A 24,509-nucleotide genomic window follows, 5' to 3' on the forward strand; every position below is an offset into this window, starting at 1 on the left:
ACAATATGGGGGATATTCAGTTAGCCGCAGAGTTTACATCACGTCTAATTGCCAGCTATAATCCCTGTGGTGCGGGGAAAGGCTGTTCGATGAAATAACCTTTTTCCCACGCATAAAATCTGTGTTTCAGACACTGAAAACCACTGTTTCCGTGTAAACTGCGGAATCAATAGGTTTTCGCCGTGGACGAACCCGAATGCAGTTTGGGTAGTTAAAGTAGCTTTAAAGCTAAATAAAAACTGCATTTTAATATAACCTAAGATCTTTGTGTTAGTGTTGCACATACTGCCTCTGTAAGTTCCAGGCATCTAATTTAGCAGAGTACTCCAATTGTCTGAACATGAAGAGAGCTTTTCCCAGATAACAAAGTGTTTCTGAATTCCTAACATGCTGTCCTTCCCCAAAAGAGACCCCAGCATCTGTCCTTACATTAGAAAACATCTTGTGTAAAGTAACGGCCTGTGGGGGTAATTCCAAGTTGATCGCAGCAGGAATTTAGTTAGCAATTGGGCAAAACCATGTGCACTGCAGGGGAGGCAGATTTAACATGTGCAGAGAGAGTTAGATTTGGGTGGGTTATTTTGTTTCTGTGCAGGGTGAATACTGGCTGCTTTATTTTTACACTGCAATTTAGATTGCAGATTGAACTCACTACACCCAAATCTAACTCTCTCTGCACATGTTAAATCTGCCTCCCCTGCAGTGCACATGGTTTTGCCCAATTGCTAACTAAATTCCTGCTGCGATCAACTTGGAATTACCCCCTGTGTGTCATCTGCCCATAGGTTCAAAAGGAATGTTCAAGCTGGCACTAAAACAAGCCTTTATTCACTTCTCTCAGGGTATGTGTAACAGTGACTACTGTAATAGAGATTATACATTATCAAAATATTGATTTACCTGGCCAAAGCATTATCCCTATTTTTTTTACATTAGGAAGATTCCTGCCTCTATGACAGGGTGGGCAATATGCGGCCCTCCACCTCACCCCTGCTCTATGGGATGTAATTCTGGACCCCTCCCCCATTCAAAATGCATGCCAACCTTGGAGTATCTTGGTGGCATCAAACTAAGAATGTGGCTCATGGCTGTGACATCATAGTATTTTAAGTACTCTAGTAATCTTTGGCATCTTAGACTACAGCCTAGGTACACCTAAAGTTAGTTCTGGATCTATTTCTCCGTTTGTTTGTTTGTTTGTTTGTTTGTTTGTTTGTTTGTTTGTTTTTATCACTGATAATAATTATATTTTACATATATATTTTATGCAGCACATACAACAATCATACTTCTCTTATTTTATTATTTATTATTTTTATTTATTACCAGTTATTTACTCAGTGCACACATATTCTGCAGCACTTTACAGAGAATACTCAGCCATTCACACCAGTCCCTGCTCCAGTGGAGCTTACAGTTAATTTTCCCCACCACATTTACACATTCACGCTAGGGTTACATTTTGTTGGAGCCAATTAACCTACCAGAGGCGTCAGAATGTGGGGAGCTGCCCCGCGAGCTGCCCCGCCCCCAAGCATGACAGAGGCGCAGGTGCGGGTGAGCGCTTACCTCCGGGTCCCCGTGGGTGGCTTCTCCTTTAAAAGCAGTCTGCTGCTGCAGGGTGTTGTGTCCCATCTTCTGTGCAAAACTACTCCAAACCCTTTAATTGTCATTGTTTAGTAACCAGATCGCATTTTCCATACTTTTACAATAGCAAATGCGATCTGACCGAATTTAGTAAAAAAAAAACACTGCAGTGAGCCCTGTGATAATAACGCCAGCTTCAGATAGTGTAATCACAGGGCTCACTGCGATATACTGCCTCCTGCACAGCTTTCTCTGCCCACTAACAGAGAAAGCTGTGCAGGGACCCATCTAGTGTGATCAGCTATGTGTGTCCGATGTACATACAAGCTGATCACTGTAAAAAAAAAAGTACAAAGAAAAGCCAGGTGCTGATGATCGTGGTCCGCAGGCGTCGTGTACTCGTGTGACCCCCGGTGCAGTAATGTAAGGTGTCACCGCAGGAAGAGGATCTGAAGACCGGCAGCCCTCTGTTCACCATGGCATTGCAGGGACAGAGCTTTCTCGCAAGCTGTGCCCCTGCGTGAGATTATTGATACTATTTATGTAATGTAATGAATAATTGCTTTGCAAATTGGGGCAATTTTTTCACAACACATCCACCTCCTGAGATGCGGATTGTGATAAATCGGCCCCATAGAGGTGTAAAGGGGGGTTACTCACGGAGAACTCACGGAGCGATCGCTGACTAGATTGTAGTGATGAGCGAGGTTCGGTTTTACTCGGTTTTACTCGGTTCTCAAAACGGCATCTTATTGGCTATCCAAAACACGTGACATCCGTGAGCCAATAAGATGCCGTTTTGAGAACCGAGTAAAACCGAGTAAAACCGAGTAAAACCGAATCCGCTCATCACTACTAGATTGCTTAGATTTTAAGCATGATCGCTCTGTGTGTACCCCTCACAGCGATAGCGATGCGCAGCCCCGCGCATCGCTATCGCTGCTGCTAGATTGTCCTGCATTCAGGCCAATCTAGCGGGTTGCTCACTTCGCCCGCTGTGCTGGTGTGTGGTGTGTTCAATCTGCAATCTAAATTGCAGTGTAAAAATAAAGCAGCCAGTACCCTACACAGAAACAAAATAACCCACCCAAATCTAACTCTCTCTGCACATGTTATATCTGCCTCCCCTGCAGTGCACATGGTTTTGCCCAACTGCTAAAAAATTTCCTGCTGCGATCAACTTGGAATTACCCCCTTTGTCAGGAAGACCTAATTTACATACAATGCAATTTTATGTCCCACATCATCCACCCTAATCCCTTTGCTATTTGGACTGGCTCGGATCCTCGTGCCCAGGTGCACTATAACTAAGGCAAAAATGAATGGGGATAGAGGGCATTCTTGCCACGAGCGTTTGGATATAGTAAAGGGTGATGACGCAACCTCATTGGCCAACACTATATACAGGGCTGCGACACGTGTCAAATTTCCCTTCAAAGTACATCGACCTCAATACCCCAAACATTAACGGCCAAGCTATTCCACCTGATTCTTATTCAGCATCTAGTCCCACATTTGTACCTTTTTATTTTTCGGTTTTACATTATAAACTGTTTTCTTTAGCTGGAAGTAGTATTGGCTTTAACCCATATTTTCTGCCACAGAAATATGCTGATTCATTTAGGTTACATATTAAATTCAAGACAATTCTTTCTGATTCTAAAAACTGTTCAAAAAAACACAGTGACTTAAAGTAAGTGAAGAGTTAAAATGGATATTCACATCACATACTGCAGCAGATTTTCAGGGCATGACTTCATGTGCTCCAGACTTTAAACTTTCCGAGGATGGGTGAATCTGCCACTGAGATCTTAATGTGCAGACGTTTCCCTCTGAATTCTCAGGACCCATCATCCGAGCGGCCAATTAGTGTCAGTTTTATTGGTAGTTTTGTAATGCGGACGCTTGCTCACCAGGGAGGATACAGAAAGCACATTATTTCACTTAGCCCGGTTGGTGCCTGTCACAGAGTAATGACTTTCAGTCTCCACCAAACAGAGGCAAATGTACAGATAAATCCCAAGGCCAATTTCTGGGCAGCGTCCTGACCCCAGTGCACCTGTCTCTTAAATCCCAGAGACTCAGAGAGTCTGGATCCCTGCCTGCAGGCCATGTCGGTATTTCCTGCTTATATACTCCCAGGGCCATCTTCAGTGTGCTGTACCATGGAAAGTATTGTACTAGTGTAATTCATGTGAGTGCCAATCTCTAGTTCAGGAAAATGGTGTCCTCACAAAATACTGAACCCTAGGCAATTTCTAATAATATTCCTTTTAACTCTGAGTGTTGTGCATGTTAACATACAGTTATAAGTGATATACATATTTTATACACATTCAGTTTTGCATGGGTTGTATGTTGTCATATTACTCAAATTACTTAACCATGCGCCTAATTCAGACCTGATCGCAAAAGCAAAATTGTTCTCTAATGGGCAAAACCATGTGCACTGCTGGGGCGGCAGATATAACATTTGCAGAGAGAGTAAGATTTGGGAGGGTTATTTTGTTTCTGTGCAGGGTAAATACTGGCTGCTTTATTTTTACACTGCAAATTTAGATTTCAGTTTAAACACACCACATCCAAATCCAACTCTCTCTGCACATGTTACATCTGCCCCACATGCAGTGCACATGGTTTTGCCCTTTGCCCATTAGAGAACAATTTTGCTGCTGCGACCAGGTCTGAATTAGGCTCCAAATTCTTATGAATTCTCAGGCACAGTGTGACAGACAATGTAGAAGCATATAGGCACATGGCTGGATTTGGGTGGAAGGAGAGAATGTCCCACTTGGGACATATTTTCACACTTTACACATTAATGGGTCTATTTCTGAATGACAGAAAAGCCTATTTTCCTCCCTATGTATGAATGCTAGGGGTGTGCTATCACAGGCTGCAGCCAGTGGTATAACAATGGCAGCAGCTGCACCACTGTAATCCTTGACATCTCTGGAAATAATTAATTGAAAAAAAAATTGCTTTATTTATTTTTTGATTGATTGAAATAAAGCATTTTTTTATTTTATTTTGCTATTTTATGTCGTTTTTTTTATATACAATTTTACTTTTTCTTTGGTTTTACATTGGTTTTATAAGTGGGACCAGAAACTGAAGTTTGAGTTTTCAGTTCAACTGCAGAATGTGCACCGGCAAAGCATGTATGTGCAGATGCATCAAAAGTGATCGGAGAAGCGCTAAGATGCTGCTGCTTGTAACTTTACGTAAGGCGATAATTCATCCTGTGAAGGCCCACTGCCTCTAGCTGAATATTTGATGTCATGATGTCACACTGCTGGGGCGGGATGATGCAAGGGACCAGGGAGGAGCTGAGCATCTGGCGTGTTCTAAAGATGCACAGGACAGCTCTGTGGTGGCTCTCTAGGCTGTAGGGTGGCATTCCTAGGAACTGTTCCTCGGGCAGGGGCACAGCTCACCCTCCTCTGTTATGGAAAATATTTCCGATATTGGTCAAGCATAAAGCTCCCACCAAATCAGGAGAGTAACCCGCACCGAGATAAAATAATTTAATTTAATTTATACTGTTGGGGTGCCTTCCATAATATCATTTCCACCCTTATTTTGGGGTCTCATATGTGTATATGTGAGACAGGGATTAAGGCTCACAAGGTGCTACCAACTGGTTTAAACAGGGATATAGAATCAAATCCCCATAGAGAGGGGAAAGGAAGGAGAAACCAGGTACAATTTAAGGTGCACTCAACCCAATTTAACAAATTTCAATATATTTATTCTCAAAGATGTATATCCACACTGTAGGATTTACAGATTTAAACGCTGATACCTTCGTGCGGCATAAGGCTGAGCTCACGAGTCCCAAGAGAGGCACACAGATGACTCCATCCAGTTATCAAGGGTGAGATCTTTGCAACCAATATCGGGGGGCTGAGCTTAACGGTTTTAGTCCAATGCTAAACATACCAATTTGAATGAAATTATATTTCACCAGAGATTAATTTCACCATCTTGGAAGTACATTGTGCATACATATGAACACTACTTATAATGATATCAGTCTATATTCAATTTTTTTGCCATCAGAGATCTTTTTAATGTAATTGTATTAATACTTGTTTATGCAATTAAAATATGTATTTACATTTTTAAGCGCTCTTTATCATTGGTTCATATAGTACCTATGTGTTTTCCTGTTTAATTGACGTCCAGATTGTCTATTAGGAGCTGCAAAATTACATTCTTTATTTTTTATCTTTGAGGTATATGCACCATTGGATTCCTTTTTTAAAAGGTTGTGTCAATTATTAATTTCTAAGTGTGTGCCCGATTTCTATCATATGTGTTTATGTATTATTTATTACATTTGAAGAAAATAGCTAAATATTGTGTTTTGCAATTACTATAATTAGAGATGAGCGGGTTCGGTTCCTCTGAATCCGAACCCGCCCGAACTTCAGGTTTTTTACACGGGTCCGAGCAGGCTCGGATCTTCCCGCCTTGCTCGGCTAACCCGAGCGCGCCCGAACGTCATCATCACGCTGTCGGATTCTCGCGAGGCTCGGATTCTATCGCGAGACTCGGATTCTATATAAGGAGCCGCGCGTCGCCGCCATTTTCACACGTGCATTGAGAGTCATAGGGAGAGGACGTGGCTGGCGTCCTCTCCGTTTAGAGAAGAGAGAGACACAGTATTTTGGGGAGCATTATTAGGAGGAGTACTACTATACTGTATACTACTATACTACTTGCTGCTGAAGTGATATTTTATACTAGATTAGATAATAGATAGTGTGACTGTAAGTGTATTATCTGACTTGTGGGGGAGACACTGACAGTGGGGAGCAGTTAGAGTCTGAGAGCAGGACTCAGGAGTACATATAACGTACAGTGCACACTTTTGCTGCCAGAGTCAGTGCCACACTGCCATTGTTGTGACCACACTGACCACCAGTATAATAATATATTTTGTGATTGTCTGCTTAGGCCTCGGAGTACTAGTTGCAACGTGACCTGAAGTGACCACCAGTTTAATAATCAATCACCACCAGTTTAATATATATATATATATATATATATATATAATTGTATATAATATATATATATATATGTATATATATAATATTGTATACCACCTACCCGTGGTTTTTTTTTTTTTCATTCTTCTTTATACATACTACTATAGTAGCTTACTGTAGCAGTCTGCGGTGCTGTGCTGACCTGACAGTGTCCAGCAGGTCCGTCATCAGTCATTACATAATAAATATATATAGTACCTGTCCGGCTGCAGTACTAGTGATATTATATTGATTTCATCTCATTATCAATAATTTATCATCCAGTCTAGACTCTATATTAGCAGCAGACACAGTACGTTAGTCCACCTCTGTGTCGGCACTCGGCAGTCCATCCATAATTGTATACCACCTACCCGTGGTTTTTTTCTTTTCTTTCTTCTTTGTACATACTACTATAGAGTATAGTAGCTTACTGTAGCAGTCTGCGGTGCTGCTGAGCTGACAGTGTCCAGCAGGTCCGTCATCAGTCATCATTACCTAATAAATATATTATCTACCTGTCCGGCTGCAGTACTAGTGATATTATATATACATACATATATATATATTGATTTCATCTCATTATCAATCATCCAGTCTATATTAGCAGCAGACACAGTACGTTAGTCCACGGCTGTAGCTACCTCTGTGTCGGCACTCGGCAGTCCATCCATAATTGTATACCACCTACCCGTGGTTTTTTTTTTTCTTTCTTCTTTGTACATACTACTATAGTATAGTAGCTTACTGTAGCAGTCTGCGGTGCTGCTGAGCTGACAGTGTCCAGCAGGTCCGTCATCAGTCATCATTACCTAATAAATATATTAATTATCTACCTGTCCGGCTGCAGTACTAGTGATATTATATATACATACATATATATATATATTGATTTCATCTCATTATCAATCATCCAGTCTATATTAGCAGCAGACACAGTACGTTAGTCCACGGCTGTAGCTACCTCTGTGTCGGCACTCGGCAGTCCATCCATAATTGTATACCACCTACCCGTGGTTTTTTTTTTTTCTTTCTTCTTTGTACATACTACTATAGAGTATAGTAGCTTACTGTAGCAGTCTGCGGTGCTGCTGAGCTGACAGTGTCCAGCAGGTCCGTCATCAGTCAACATTACCTAATAAATATATTATCTACCTGTCCGGCTGCAGTACTAGTGATATTATATATATATACATACATATATATATATTGATTTCATCTCATTATCATCCAGTCTATATTAGCAGCACGGTACGGTAGTCCATGGCTGTAGCTACCTCTGTGTCGGCACTCGGCAGTCCATCCATAAGTATACTAGTATCCATCCATCTCCATTGTTTACCTGAGGTGCCTTTTAGTTGTGCCTATTAAAATATGGAGAACAAAAATGTTGAGGTTCCAAAATTAGGGAAAGATCAAGATCCACTTCCACCTCGTGCTGAAGCTGCTGCCACTAGTCATGGCCGAGACGATGAAATGCCAGCAACGTCGTCTGCCAAGGCCGATGCCCAATGTCATAGTACAGAGCATGTCAAATCCAAAACACCAAATATCAGTAAAAAAAGGACTCCAAAACCTAAAATAAAATTGTCGGAGGAGAAGCGTAAACTTGCCAATATGCCATTTACCACACGGAGTGGCAAGGAACGGCTGAGGCCCTGGCCTATGTTCATGGCTAGTGGTTCAGCTTCACATGAGGATGGAAGCACTCAGCCTCTCGCTAGAAAACTGAAAAGACTCAAGCTGGCAAAAGCACCGCAAAGAACTGTGCGTTCTTCGAAATCCCAAATCCACAAGGAGAGTCCAATTGTGTCGGTTGCGATGCCTGACCTTCCCAACACTGGACGTGAAGAGCATGCGCCTTCCACCATTTGCACGCCCCCTGCAAGTGCTGGAAGGAGCACCCGCAATCCAGTTCCTGATAGTCAGATTGAAGATGTCAGTGTTGAAGTACACCAGGATGAGGAGGATATGGGTGTTGCTGGCGCTGGGGAGGAAATTGACCAGGAAGATTCTGATGGTGAGGTGGTTTGTTTAAGTCAGGCACCCGGGGAGACACCTGTTGTCCGTGGGAGGAATATGGCCGTTGACATGCCTGGTGAAAATACCAAAAAAATCAGCTCTTCAGTGTGGAGGTATTTCAACAGAAAAGCGGACAACAGGTGTCAAGCCGTGTGTTGCCTTTGTCAAGCTGTAATAAGTAGGGGTAAGGACGTTAACCACCTCGGAACATCCTCCCTTATACGTCACCTGCAGCGCATTCATAATAAGTCAGTGACAAGTTCAAAAACTTTGGGCGACAGCGGAAGCAGTCCACTGACCAGTAAATCCCTTCCTCTTGTAACCAAGCTCACGCAAACCACCCCACCAACTCCCTCAGTGTCAATTTCCTCCTTCCCCAGGAATGCCAATAGTCCTGCATGCCATGTCACTGGCAATTCTGACGAGTCCTCTCCTGCCTGGGATTCCTCCGATGCATCCTTGCGTGTAACGCCTACTGCTGCTGGCGCTGCTGTTGTTGCTGCTGGGAGTCGATGGTCATCCCAGAGGGGAAGTCGTAAGCCCACTTGTACTACTTCCAGTAAGCAATTGACTGTCCAACAGTCCTTTGCGAGGAAGATGAAATATCACAGCAGTCATCCTGCTGCAAAGCGGATAACTGAGGCCTTGACAACTATGTTGGTGTTAGACGTGCGTCCGGTATCCGCCGTTAGTTCACAGGGAACTAGACAATTTATTGAGGCAGTGTGCCCCCGTTACCAAATACCATCTAGGTTCCACTTCTCTAGGCAGGCGATACCGAGAATGTACACGGACGTCAGAAAAAGACTCACCAGTGTCCTAAAAAATGCAGTTGTACCCAATGTCCACTTAACCACGGACATGTGGACAAGTGGAGCAGGGCAGGGTCAGGACTATATGACTGTGACAGCCCACTGGGTAGATGTATGGACTCCCGCCGCAAGAACAGCAGCGGCGGCACCAGTAGCAGCATCTCGCAAACGCCAACTCTTTCCTAGGCAGGCTACGCTTTGTATCACCGCTTTCCAGAATACGCACACAGCTGAAAACCTCTTACGGCAACTGAGGAAGATCATCGCGGAATGGCTTACCCCAATTGGACTCTCCTGTGGATTTGTGGCATCGGACAACGCCAGCAATATTGTGTGTGCATTAAATATGGGCAAATTCCAGCACGTCCCATGTTTTGCACATACCTTGAATTTGGTGGTGCAGAATTTTTTAAAAAACGACAGGGGCGTGCAAGAGATGCTGTCGGTGGCCAGAAGAATTGCGGGACACTTTCGGCGTACAGGCACCACGTACAGAAGACTGGAGCACCACCAAAAACTACTGAACCTGCCCTGCCATAATCTGAAGCAAGAAGTGGTAACGAGGTGGAATTCAACCCTCTATATGCTTCAGAGGTTGGAGGAGCAGCAAAAGGCCATTCAAGCCTATACAATTGAGCACGATATAGGAGGTGGAATGCACCTGTCTCAAGCGCAGTGGAGAATGATTTCAACGTTGTGCAAGGTTCTGATGCCCTTTGAACTTGCCACACGTGAAGTCAGTTCAGACACTGCCAGCCTGAGTCAGGTCATTCCCCTCATCAGGCTTTTGCAGAAGAAGCTGGAGACATTGAAGGAGGAGCTAACACGGAGCGATTCCGCTAGGCATGTTGGACTTGTGGATGGAGCCCTTAATTCGCTTAACAAGGATTCACGGGTGGTCAATCTGTTGAAATCAGAGCACTACATTTTGGCCACCGTGCTCGATCCTAAATTTAAAGCCTACCTTGGATCTCTCTTTCCGGCAGACACAAGTCTGCTGGGGTTGAAAGACCTGCTGGTGACAAAATTGTCAAGTCAAGCGGAACGCGACCTGTCAACATCTCCTCCTTCACATTCTCCCGCAACTGGGGGTGCGAGGAAAAGGCTCAGAATTCCGAGCCCACCCGCTGGCGGTGATGCAGGGCAGTCTGGAGCGACTGCTGATGCTGACATCTGGTCCGGACTGAAGGACCTGACAACGATTACGGACATGTCGTCTACTGTCACTGCATATGATTCTCTCACCATTGAAAGAATGGTGGAGGATTATATGAGTGACCGCATCCAAGTAGGCACGTCACACAGTCCGTACTTATACTGGCAGGAAAAAGAGGCAATTTGGAGGCCCTTGCACAAACTGGCTTTATTCTACCTAAGTTGCCCTCCCACAAGTGTGTACTCCGAAAGAGTGTTTAGTGCCGCCGCTCACCTTGTCAGCAATCGGCGTACGAGGTTACATCCAGAAAATGTGGAGAAGATGATGTTCATTAAAATGAATTATAATCAATTCCTCCGTGGAGACATTGACCAGCAGCAATTGCCTCCACAAAGTACACAGGGAGCTGAGATGGTGGATTCCAGTGGGGACGAATTGATAATCTGTGAGGAGGGGGATGTACACGGTGATATATCGGAGGATGATGATGAGGTGGACATCTTGCCTCTGTAGAGCCAGTTTGTGCAAGGAGAGATTAATTGCTTCTTTTTTGGTGGGGGTCCAAACCAACCCGTCATTTCAGTCACAGTCGTGTGGCAGACCCTGTCACTGAAATGATGGGTTGGTTAAAGTGTGCATGTCCTGTTTATACAACATAAGGGTGGGTGGGAGGGCCCAAGGACAATTCCATCTTGCACCTCTTTTTTCTTTAATTTTTCTTTGCGTCATGTGCTGTTTGTGGAATGTTTTTTGGAAGGGCCATCCTGCGTGACACTGCAGTGCCACTCCTAGATGGGCCCGGTGTTTGTGTCGGCCACTAGGGTCGCTTATCTTACTCACACAGCTACCTCATTGCGCCTCTTTTTTTCTTTGCGTCATGTGCTGTTTGGGGAGGGTTTTTTGGAAGGGCCATCCTGCGTGACACTGCAGTGCCACTCCTAGATGGGCCCGATGTTTGTGTCGGCCACTAGGGTCGCTTATCTTACTCACACAGCTACCTCATTGCGCCTCTTTTTTTCTTTGCGTCATGTGCTGTTTGGGGAGTGTTTTTTGGAAGGGCCATCCTGCGTGACACTGCAGTGCCACTCCTAGATGGGCACGGTGTTTGTGTCGGCCACTAGGGTCGCTTATCTTACTCACACAGCTACCTCATTGCGCCTCTTTTTTTCTTTGCGTCATGTGCTGTTTGGGGAGGGTTTTTTGGAAGGGCCATCCTGCGTGACACTGCAGTGCCACTCCTAGATGGGCACGGTGTTTGTGTCGGCCACTAGGGTCGCTTATCTTACTCACACAGCTACCTCATTGCGCCTCTTTTTTTCTTTGCGTCATGTGCTGTTTGGGGAGGGTTTTTTGGAAGGGCCATCCTGCGTGACACTGCAGTGCCACTCCTAGATGGGCACGGTGTTTGTGTCGGCCACTAGGGTCGCTTATCTTACTCACACAGCTACCTCATTGCGCCTCTTTTTTTCTTTGCGTCATGTGCTGTTTGGGGAGGGTTTTTTGGAAGGGCCATCCTGCGTGACACTGCAGTGCCACTCCTAGATGGGCACGGTGTTTGTGTCGGCCACTAGGGTCGCTTATCTTACTCACACAGCTACCTCATTGCGCCTCTTTTTTTCTTTGCGTCATGTGCTGTTTGGGGAGTGTTTTTTGGAAGGGCCATCCTGCGTGACACTGCAGTGCCACTCCTAGATGGGCCCGGTGTTTGTGTCGGCCACTAGGGTCGCTTATCTTACTCACACAGCTACCTCATTGCGCCTCTTTTTTTCTTTGCGTCATGTGCTGTTTGGGGAGGGTTTTTTGGAAGGGCCATCCTGCGTGACACTGCAGTGCCACTCCTAGATGGGCCCGATGTTTGTGTCGGCCACTAGGGTCGCTTATCTTACTCACACAGCTACCTCATTGCGCCTCTTTTTTTCTTTGCGTCATGTGCTGTTTGGGGAGTGTTTTTTGGAAGGGCCATCCTGCGTGACACTGCAGTGCCACTCCTAGATGGGCACGGTGTTTGTGTCGGCCACTAGGGTCGCTTATCTTACTCACACAGCTACCTCATTGCGCCTCTTTTTTTCTTTGCGTCATGTGCTGTTTGGGGAGGGTTTTTTGGAAGGGCCATCCTGCGTGACACTGCAGTGCCACTCCTAGATGGGCACGGTGTTTGTGTCGGCCACTAGGGTCGCTTATCTTACTCACACAGCTACCTCATTGCGCCTCTTTTTTTCTTTGCGTCATGTGCTGTTTGGGGAGGGTTTTTTGGAAGGGCCATCCTGCGTGACACTGCAGTGCCACTCCTAGATGGGCACGGTGTTTGTGTCGGCCACTAGGGTCGCTTATCTTACTCACACAGCTACCTCATTGCGCCTCTTTTTTTCTTTGCGTCATGTGCTGTTTGGGGAGGGTTTTTTGGAAGGGCCATCCTGCGTGACACTGCAGTGCCACTCCTAGATGGGCACGGTGTTTGTGTCGGCCACTAGGGTCGCTTATCTTACTCACACAGCTACCTCATTGCGCCTCTTTTTTTCTTTGCGTCATGTGCTGTTTGGGGAGGGTTTTTTGGAAGGGCCATCCTGCGTGACACTGCAGTGCCACTCCTAGATGGGCCCGATGTTTGTGTCGGCCACTAGGGTCGCTTATCTTACTCACACAGCTACCTCATTGCGCCTCTTTTTTTCTTTGCGTCATGTGCTGTTTGGGGAGTGTTTTTTGGAAGGGCCATCCTGCGTGACACTGCAGTGCCACTCCTAGATGGGCACGGTGTTTGTGTCGGCCACTAGGGTCGCTTATCTTACTCACACAGCTACCTCATTGCGCCTCTTTTTTTCTTTGCGTCATGTGCTGTTTGGGGAGGGTTTTTTGGAAGGGCCATCCTGCGTGACACTGCAGTGCCACTCCTAGATGGGCACGGTGTTTGTGTCGGCCACTAGGGTCGCTTATCTTACTCACACAGCAACCTCTTTGCGCCTCTTTTTTTCTTTGCGTCATGTGCTGTTTGGGGAGGGTTTTTTGGAAGGGCCATCCTGCGTGACACTGCAGTGCCACTCCTAGATGGGCACGGTGTTTGTGTCGGCCACTAGGGTCGCTTATCTTACTCACACAGCTACCTCATTGCGCCTCTTTTTTTCTTTGCGTCATGTGCTGTTTGGGGAGGGTTTTTTGGAAGGGCCATCCTGCGTGACACTGCAGTGCCACTCCTAGATGGGCCCGGTGTTTGTGTCGGCCACTAGGGTCGCTTATCTTACTCACACAGCTACCTCATTGCGCCTCTTTTTTTCTTTGCGTCATGTGCTGTTTGGGGAGTGTTTTTTGGAAGGGCCATCCTGCGTGACACTGCAGTGCCACTCCTAGATGGGCCCGGTGTTTGTGTCGGCCACTAGGGTCGCTTATCTTACTCACACAGCTACCTCATTGCGCCTCTTTTTTTCTTTGCGTCATGTGCTGTTTGGGGAGGGTTTTTTGGAAGGGCCATCCTGCGTGACACTGCAGTGCCACTCCTAGATGGGCCCGGTGTTTGTGTCGGCCACTAGGGTCGCTTATCTTACTCACACAGCTACCTCATTGCGCCTCTTTTTTTCTTTGCGTCATGTGCTGTTTGGGGAGTGTTTTTTGGAAGGGCCATCCTGCGTGACACTGCAGTGCCACTCCTAGATGGGCACGGTGTTTGTGTCGGCCACTAGGGTCGCTTAGCTTAGTCATCCAGCGACCTAGGTGCAAATTTTAGGACTAAAAATAATATTGTGAGGTGTGAGGTATTCAGAATAGACTGAAAATGAGTGGAAATTATGGTTTTTGAGGTTAATAATACTTTGGGATCAAAATGACCCCCAAATTCTATGATTTAAGCTGTTTTTTAGTGTTTTTTAAAAAAAAACACCCGAATCCAAAACACACCCGAATCCGACAAAAAAAATTCGGTGAGGTTTTGCCAAAACGCGGTCGAACCCAAAACACGGCCGCGGAACCGAACCCAAAACCAAAACACAAAACCCGAAAAATTTCAAGTGCACATCTCTAACTATAATTGAAGATCTTTACTATTGCCAATATCTGTTAAATAGACCCCTCTCTATCCTTTCTCTGACGGTTCTAGAGGAGGCTTTTGCATTCAAGCTGCATAGGCACTCACTCACATCAGAACAGAACTAGGTGTAATTTCTGACTTCTCAAGATCCAACCCTGCCAGCATTATGTTATGTATCTTGTTCCCTAAGTCTCACTCTTTTTACTTTTTAAATTGCTGACCAACGTCTCTTATGAGAATCTGTAACTGGAGCATATCTAGACACTGGTAATTTCTGCTAACAAGGAGAATAAAATGGGAAGAGTTTAAAGACATTATGACTTGCGCTGACTCAAACACATAGTGTGCTATTCATTATGTCACTTAGTGATCCATCTGTTCTTTGTCTGCAAAGCACACGGAATTGAAATTGGGCAAACCTGAGGAAGGAAGGCTCACTGCTGATTTATTGCAAGGATTTATTCTGGAGCAGCCACCATGATATTATTATATTGATATTTCCCAACTATTTATTGCAGGATCACAGTACGCTCAAAGCTGTCTCTCTATAGATTGATAGACACAAAAAAGAAAGTTCGATATTGGAATTTATGTTACTGACTACCTCTTTCACCAATGTCTCCCAGCCAATCAAGTACTTGCGATCAGCAGGATCTTATAAACAAAAAAAATATTTCTCCAAAATTCCTTCCTGTTCACAGAAAATGAGTCACTTATGTCATGGAGATAGAAGCTAGGGAAACAGGTAATAATTGGAAAACATGTCATATGTTGAAGCATGGAGTAGCATAATATCAAGCACCCAGAGCTAGGCAGAGAGATGTATGCTGTAAGAGATAGATGTCCACAGAAAGTAGCAGGTAAGGAAGATACTGTATAGGGGGAGCATGGATTGGGAAGAGTTTGTAGAAAAGCAAAAGTGACATGAAAGTAATAATGTATAGATGCAGAAGATATACTGTAAGTTAGGGCAAAATGCAGGTGAAGAACTCTGGCGAATGGTAGGAGGCAAAACAGGTTTCAGTTGTTAAGTTGAGAGGTATGATGCAAAAGATGGAACAAAAGTATGGATCTAGAGCTTGGAGAAATGTAGGAGGCATATTCAAGGTAAGTGACTGAAGATAGTGACAGAAAGTTAGGAAACAGGAGCTTGTGTGAAAGGTATAAGGGAGATGAAAGCAGGGTTGGGTATTGACTATCGATAACTAAAAAACATAAATGGTTAACCACTAATGTTAGATGGTTTTTCCACCTATTGGTGAGATCCAGTTCTTTACCATCGATGATACAAAGCCACCCATTGGGTTTTTTTTTCCACTTGGCCCAAGACACAGAGCCTAGCTCAACCATAGATGCACTGTGAATCCCCACTCCCATGCTCTGATTGGCCCGCAGCTCAGTAATTAATAGAGCAGAGATGACCATGGGTGGGTGAAACCATCAATGGTTCCCCTGTAGATGGGTTTATACCATTGATGTCATCCACCAATGGTACCATTGATGGTTAACGCATTGATGGCCATCCCTAGGTGAAAGAAAAATTATTTGATGCAAGAGTTACTTGAAATGATAGAATAAAAATTAAAGTGGAATGGATTACATATTGTACAAATGTAATACACACTATTATTTACTTGTATATATAATTAAGGGCCCTACTCACTGGCCGACCCGCCGCCGAGCTGCCCGACGGCGGATACGGCCGACGAGCGACCCGGCGGCGGGGGGGCAGTGACGGGGGGAGTGAAGTTTCTTCACTCCCCCCGTCACGCGGCTGCATTGAAGTGCAGGCAAATATGGACGAGATCGTCCATATTGGCCTGCATGCACAGCCGACGGGAGACCAGCGATGAACGAGCGCTGGGCCGCGCATCGTTCATCGCAGGAGTCTCCACACTGAAAGATATGAACGAGTTCTCGTTCATTTATGAACGAGATCGTTCATATCTTTTAAAAAATCGGCCAGTGTGTAGGGCCCTTTAGTTAGAGAGGAGTATTGAAGTAGAATACTGAAAATTTGGGTAACATGAATATGTTAGTATTTATAGGGACTTTTTTCATGGTACTTGAGAAAGTTGTTAAGTTTGAACAGTTGATATTCTGTCAGTAAACCACTTTATTACTGTTGATATATTTCTGGGATGGGGGGCAGAAGGGGGCGAGGACATACAGTATATTTGCACATGGGCCCTGTATTCCCAATTTCCTCTACTTGTTAGTTGATAGGAGTTAGGGTGTTCGGCAGAAGGGAGGGCCAAGGGAAAAGGTAAGAAATAAGTAGGTAAAGAGGAGGTGAACTGCAGCTTAGAGAAAAAGAAGAAGGTAAAGGGACAGTAAATATGAGATTTGGCTTTATTTCAGATATAAAATATCACTGTGACTAACTTCTGCAGGCAATTTAATGGTTAATAGAAATCATATAACTTTGATGAACTTTCCACTGCAGCCTAAAAGAGTGAACTATTGCTGGCTCAAGGGTACTGGGTGGATGGATAGGAAGAGCAGCTGTAGAGTATAGACCATTAACTTAGCAATTAATGCTGTGGAGTCAGGAAACAACAGAAATCATTAGAGAGCAGTTATGGATGAGCTTTGTGTTTAAATCTGAAGTTTAAAGCTGTATACTTTATACTGCTGAGAATACTCTACATCTCCTGGCAGGCTGCACATTAGTTTATTGTTGTAACTCTGCTTAAATCCCAGACAAACGACTGAGAACAGCGCTACAGGATGCCGGTGAGTGAAATCATTTATTCTAACAACATGCTTGCTGGGTGAAATTTGACTTAATAACAAAACAGACAGTGAGGTTTAGAGAACAGTACACTGACTCCTGAAATGTGAATCACACTCCTATGTTATTCAATGGCCTGCTTACTGCCATTCAGGACATATTTCCACATGGTAAAAACGATCTCTGATTTCTACATTTTCAGAGATCAGATGGATAAAACAATCAGTACTATGGGGTCTATTTATCGTTAAGATTTGCGGCTGTTTCCCCAGAGGTACTATGGGGACTTATATCTCTGAGATCTTCTGCGGATTTACCACGCTCTGGAATACCCGATAAAATAACGCCATCTCCAGATTGCGTTACCCTATTGTAGCCTATGGGCTACTAATTTGCAAATAATTTCAGATGCTTACGTATTGGCTGCCAGGGACCCGAAGCAGGAAGCAGTGTGATACCACTACTCTATCCACTGCTTCCAGCTCCTGGCAAGAGCATTTTAGTAAATTTGTGTGAAAATATTAATTTCCACATTGTGAAATTTGGCAAAAAATATTATCACATCTGCATTAAAAATATGGATTGTGATAAATATGTCCCTTATTCTCTTGTTTACATTAATTTCTCAATAAAATGTTCTCATTCTGCTGCTGTAAATCTTAATTAAGGGCAGTATTTACAGGATTGTCTACCTGTGGAAGAAATGCTGCAGTATAGGCATTCCTGTGGTGGACAACCTTCCTCTTTGTTACTCATTATTGGAATGTGGTAGGAGATTCTTTTTGCCAAAATGTGGTGCTAAGTATGATTTTCTATCACCGCAACACCAGCTTCCCCGATGTTACTGATGTGCATGGTAAATACTGTCTGCTTTATGTTCACACTGCAATTTAGAGATCAGTTTGAACACACCCCACCCAAATCTAACTCTCTCTGCACATGTTACATCTGCCCCACCTTCACTGCTACATGTTTTGCCCAGTTCCTTGGTTATTTGCTTTACTTACAAACATGAATCAGGCCCTTTGTATGCAGTGGCAGTGCGGTAATATGCTAATGCTGCAGGAGGCATCTTCTGTAGATAGACTTTTCCTGGAGGCTTCTCTGATCTGCTGCATTCAAGGATGCAGCATGATGCTCATTCAGGTGCAGTCGCAAAGATGCTATTGTACTCACAACGGTCGGTTGTTTTCTTACTGCACATTTGTCTGAGCCCCACTGTGCATGTGCAGAGAGTGAATTACGATTGCGGTTGCACCGAGGAATAAGTCGCAAAGTGAGTGACAGGAAGATAGCGTTTGGGGGTGGTAATGGGGTAAACACAGGCGTATCATGGCCGTTCAGACGCAGTTTTGTGGTCGTGCATAAATTAGCAGGTGCGATCTTACTTGCTACTGGAGAGTCCACCGTGTCTCTGAGAGCAGATCAGATGCACTCAGACTCTGGGACATGTCCCGATTCACGACGATGGTTCCGATGTATGTCCAGTGATCGTCCCTATGCTCAGGTTAGCTTTTGCCCATATTAGCATGTAATCGTAACTGCATATGGCAATAGCAACGGCAGCAAGAACAACTTTACATGAATGAGCCTCCATTTTATCATCTGTGTGAACATCGGTCATCTGAGGAACTCGCAGGTTACTCAGGATGGCCGATGTTCCTGGGTCAGTTAAGTTGCATCCAAGTACACAACCACTTAACGCACACAAAATGGAGCCGACTCGCTGGCCATCACCACCCCTTCCCAGCTCCACAACGGCTGTAGTATATCAATCATGCTGCATCATAGGGGGCACTGCAGCCGTCTCGGAAGCACAAAAGGTTAACTTGCAGCTCTGCAGAGCCTGTTTTGGGGGATACACGTCAGTCAGTCAGTCATTGATTTAAAGAATTGCTAAACACCCAAATTAAATTTTTTAGATCCAAATACATATTATAGTGCTGAAGCTCCACTGCCATCTAATATCTAAAAATTAAAATTTGTCCTTCTGTCTTTCTATACAAATCCACAGTTTACAAGCGAAGATCGTGAAATGTTACATACGAGCGTATTAAAACATGGCGGAGGCAACTAAAACAATTTGAAATCTCTAGCACCCCTAGAGGTGGGAAAGCAGCACACAGTATATCAAAGAGAGCATAACTCCGGAATTGCTGGAGCAATGTACTAAAAAATTGGTACACATATGCCTTACAATCTGGCAACGAACACTGTGGGGGGAAGACACCCCTAGCACCCCTAGGGGTGATGCAGCAGCACTGAGTATTTCAGCAGACAGCATGACTCTGGAATGCCTGCAGAAATTTACACCAAACTTGGTACACATATGACGTACACTCTGGGAACAAACACTGTGGGGGTCAGACACCCATAGCACCCCTAGGGGTGGGACAGCAGCAAAGAGTATGTCAGCAGACAGCAAAACTCCCGAATGCCTGGACCAATTTACAACAAACTAGGTACACATATGACTTACAAGCTGGGAACAAACACTGTGTGTGTAAGACACCCCTAGCATCCCTGGGGGTGAGGCAGCAGCACAGAGTTTTTCAGTAGACAGCATAACTCTGGAATGCCTGGAGCAATTTACACCAAACTTGCTACACAAATGACTTACACTCTCGGAACAAACACTGTGGGGGTAACACACCACTAGCACTCCTAGGGGTGGGCCAGCAGCACAGACTGTATCAGGACATGCATGATATGTCAGTGATGACAGGGCTGCATGTGACAGGGCCAGTGACATGATGTCAGGAGGGGAATGGAGGTAGCACAAATCCACACACTGAGAGTTATATAGTGGAAGTAGCACGGTCCCCCAGCAGCACAGAGTATATTAGGAGATACATAATGTGCTGCGCTATATAAGAAACTGTAAAAAAATCGATAATTTCACTGGGGCACTGACATGATGTGAGGAGGGGAATGGAGGCAGCAGGAAGCCACAGACTGAGAGTTGTATAGTGGGAAGAGCAGTGTCCCTTGGGGGACCAAAAAGGGGTCCGGCCACTACACAAAGTGCATCAGGGAAGCAACATATGCCCATATACTAGATCTCCAACCAACGTTATTTAACGAACAACTATCATTTTATTTTACCATCCTCATCCTGTAGTGAAGCACGGGTATTCAGCTATCTACAATGTCATTTATACTGTGGGTTTAATATTTAAATTTATTTCTGTAAAAAGACATTCTTAAAATCCCGGGCAACATCGGGTACCCCAGCTAGTTTACTATAAAATTTACTAATATGCTCTTGCTGGAATTCCAGGGGCTGCTCCATGCAACTCTTTTTACTGGGACACAATCAGTTCTGTAATACAGAAGCAACAATTTAGCAATATTAGCCCAAAAGGGAAATTGATATTATAACTGCACCAAAGGGCGTGACCTAACACTGTGGGGACATATCTTAGCAGTATGGGATGTGGCTATGTATCGCACCCTCGATTGTCACTCTGGGGGCAAGCACAGCGCTCCTGAACTGCTGGGCTGCCCTCAGTCCCTCTCTCTAGTGTATGGATACTGTGAGCATATTTAACTTTTGAAAAGAGCGGCAGATCTTACTTTGTTGTTTTTTAAACATTTCCATACCTTTGCTGGTGATCTGTAATCAAGCATGCTCCAGACAGTTCAGACCAGGGTTCAGCAACTCTTGGGACATGTGCCAGAAATGGCACACGGATCAGTTTTAGGTGGCATGCTGTAGGTTTGGAAGTCTCAGTATTTCTCTAGCATCCATAAGGGATATTGGGGACACATTAGTAAGATGGGTATAGACGGGGTCTAGAGGAGCCAGTGCACTTTAAATTTCTTCCACTGGGTGTGCTGGCTCCTCCCCTCTATGCCCCCTCTTACAGGCAGTTTAGAAAAAAGTGCCCTCAGGAGAGGATGCACACTCTGCTAGTTCCAGAGTTTTCTTCAGTTCGTTTTAAACTTTTATTTATTTCGGTATGATGAAATTGGGCAACAGCATACCTGTGCCGTGGGAGTTGGGAGGGGAAGGGGGGTGGTCACCGTCCTCGCGAGGTGCAGAGCCGCTTCCCCGCTGCAGGACCACCATCCTGAGGGGTTGTTTGTTCAGCGGGGCACTGTGCCTTGGCTGTTGCAACCGTAGCACGCCACACACCCCTAACAGAAGCCTAAAGGTGAACATCAGTGGTGAGTACACACCGGGGGCCCTGCTGGGGGGGGGGGGACTAATTCATGGTACGGCTATCACACAGGTGAGGCATACGGGTTCCTCCTGGGGGGGGACCCGCTATTGCCCCTGTGAAAACTGGCTAGCGTGGGCTTAACTGAGCATTTATGTGAAGTTTTAAGCATGTTTGGAGACATTGGCAGTATAAAATCTTCTGTAGCTCCAGTGCCATAAAGGGGGGTGGAGTTACATCAGAGTGGGCTCAGCGGCATTTTGGCGCCTTCCTCTGCAGATACAGCAGCAGCAGCCTCACACAGCTCCTCTAGACGCTGACACATGCTTGGGGGAGAGCCGCTAAAATTGTGCACATTTCACATTCCTAAAGGAAGATTGGGTTTTTAAAACAAATAGTGTTTCACTGAACTAAATGCTGGCAGCCTCACTGGGGCTATCTGGCGTGGGTGTGCTCGTGCCTTCTCTTCATCTTGGTCTCCTCTCACAGTGGTAGAAGAACCTAGTAACGACTCTGGACATTAGTGTAACCATTGGTCTTTGTATACACTGGATACTGTATGGAATACAGGATTAATATTTAATATATTGTGTACAGTATAGGCTGTATCAAACATATTTAAATCAGGGCCGAAACTAGGACTTTTGTCACCCGGGGCAAGGTAGTCATTTGACACCCCCCCCCCCCAAAAAAAAAAAAAAAGATTTTTTTTTTTTACAATAAAAAAATAAAAAATAAACATTTTAAAATAAATAAATAAATGAATAAAAATATTATTTATATATATATATATATATATATATAATCTCTTTCAGAACTTTTTTACCTGAAAAATTGCCTTTTCTAACATAAATTTCATATCCAGGAAAAAGTGTCCCCATTTTACACAGTACGACAGGCAAGTGTCCCCATTTTACACATTGCGGCAGACAGGTGACCCCATTTTACACATTGCGGCAGACAGGTGTCCCCATTTTACACATTGCGGCAGGAAAAAGTGTCCCCATTTTACACATTGCGGCAGGCACGTGTCCCCATTTTACACAGTACGCTGGCAAGTGTCCCCATTTTACACATTGCGGCAGACACGTGTCCCCATTTTACAAAGTACGACAGGCAAGTGTCCCCATTTTACACATTGCGGCAGGAAAAAGTGTCCCCATTTTACACATTGCGGCAGACAGGTCCCCATTTTACACATTCCGGCAGGTGGTGGGGAGAGGGAGGGAGAGAGAGAGAGAGGGAGAGGGGCTGACTTACATTTGAAGCGGTTCTCGCCGCTCTTCAGCCGCCTCTCCCTCCTCGTCTGCGCGGCTCCCCCTTCTCCCTCCTCCCGAGTGCCCAGCTCGGGGGGGCGGGGTTTCGTGGAATGACGCGTTTGCGTCGTGACGTCATGACGCAATCGCGTCATTCCGCGAAACCCCCCCCCCCCGAGCTGGGCACTCGGGAGGAGGGAGATGGGGGTTTCAAAGTACAAAGAATAGGGAGAGGGTGTTAGGGGGTCTCGGCGCCCCCTCCAATCCGGCGCCCAGGTCGCCTGCCCCCCTAGCCCCCCCCCCTAGTTTCGGCCCTGTTTAAATCATATAAATAAGATAAGTGGTCAGGAAAAGGTTAAACATACCATAATAAATAGATAAATACACAAACATAAAAGAACCAGTACTGCACTTCTAGAAGTGCACTGCACTTCTGCTTCCCCTAGAGGACGCTGCAAATCAGCAGTTTTTTCTCCCTCAAGACAAACTGATTGTCACATTTCCTGATTCTAAAGAATTAGATGATATATTTAAGCCCGCCTGGAAAAATCCTGATAAGAAATATCAGGTGTCAAAATGGTTTTTGCATACATTCCCCTTTGTCCCTGAGGGCAGAAAGTTCTGGGAAGAATCTCTGGCTGTAGATTTCTCCTTTGGGCACTGTTTTACCTATAACTGCCTGTAGGAGGCGGCATAGAGGGGAGGAGCCAGCACACCCAGTGGAAGAAATTTAAAGTGCACTGGCTCCTTTGGACTCTACGTATACCCATCGTACTAATGTGTCCCCAATATCCCTTATGGACTACGAGAAAAGGATTTACCGGTAGGTATTTAAAATCCTATTTTTACAATTAAAAGAACAGTTTGTTTATTGATTCAGTTACAGATAGGAAACAATACCAATAAGCCTAAACCAACTGATGTACCTATAATCTCAGTCAGTGTTTTGGTCTTGCCAGCTTTTACCAACTCCTTGATCCTTCCATTCTTACTACTTCCCCCATTTTAAAGGGTCTGGGACTCCAGGTCAACAACAAAAAGGTCGACACACCTTAGGTCGACGCCAATTGGTCGACACACCTTAGGTCGACATGGAAAAAGGTCGACATGAACAAGGTCGACATGGAAAAAGGTCGACATGAGTTTTTAATGTTTTTTTGGTGTCGTTTTCTTCGTAGAGTGACCGGGAACCCCAATTAGTGCACCGTGTCCCCTCGCATGGCTTGCTTCGCTCGCCATGCTTCGGGCACGGTGCCTCGTTTCGCTCAGCACAGATTACCGTTCCGATCGTAGTCCACGTGGATCGTTAAGTATGAAAAGGTTCCAAAAAAGAAAATAATTGTGAAAAACTCATGTCGACATTTTTCCACGTCGACCTTGTTCATGTCGACCTTTTGTCCACGTCGACATTTTGTCCATGTCGACCTAAGGTGTGTCGACCAATTAGTGTCGACGTAAGGTGTGTCGACCTTTTTGTTGTCGACCTGGAGTCCGGATTCCTTTTAAAGTATTGTAGTTTGAAATGCTGGAACTCAGTGTTGGATATGGGCATGTAGGGCCCACCAGGGAATGCAAGCATAAGGTCCCAAGTTTAACAAGTGTGGCCAGCCACCAGAGGGGGTTTTCCAGTAACCACAGAGGGATTTCATCAACCATTAGAGAGGACTTGCAAAGAACAGGGCCCTTAAAACGCAAGTTACGCAAGTCTGTCCACTTTGATTGGCAGAAGGG

General features: G+C 45.0%; 1 protein-coding gene across 4 annotated transcripts in view; it reads left to right on the forward strand.

Annotated features, from left to right (window-relative positions):
• NEXMIF (neurite extension and migration factor) overlaps positions 1–24,509 on the forward strand; it is a 731,538-nt gene that overhangs the window by 345,163 nt on the left and 361,866 nt on the right. The window contains exon 1 of one of the 4 annotated variants that reach the window (XM_063937183.1): positions 17,238–17,361. The exons of the other annotated variants lie outside the window; for them this stretch is intronic. The gene's annotated coding sequence lies outside the window, so the exon portion shown is untranslated. Of the gene's footprint in view, positions 1–17,237; positions 17,362–24,509 lie in introns of those variants that run through there. 4 annotated transcript variants of the gene reach the window in all.

This window comes from Pseudophryne corroboree, chromosome 8, assembly GCF_028390025.1.
Source record: "Pseudophryne corroboree isolate aPseCor3 chromosome 8, aPseCor3.hap2, whole genome shotgun sequence".
NCBI classification, from domain to species: domain Eukaryota; kingdom Metazoa; phylum Chordata; class Amphibia; order Anura; family Myobatrachidae; genus Pseudophryne; species Pseudophryne corroboree.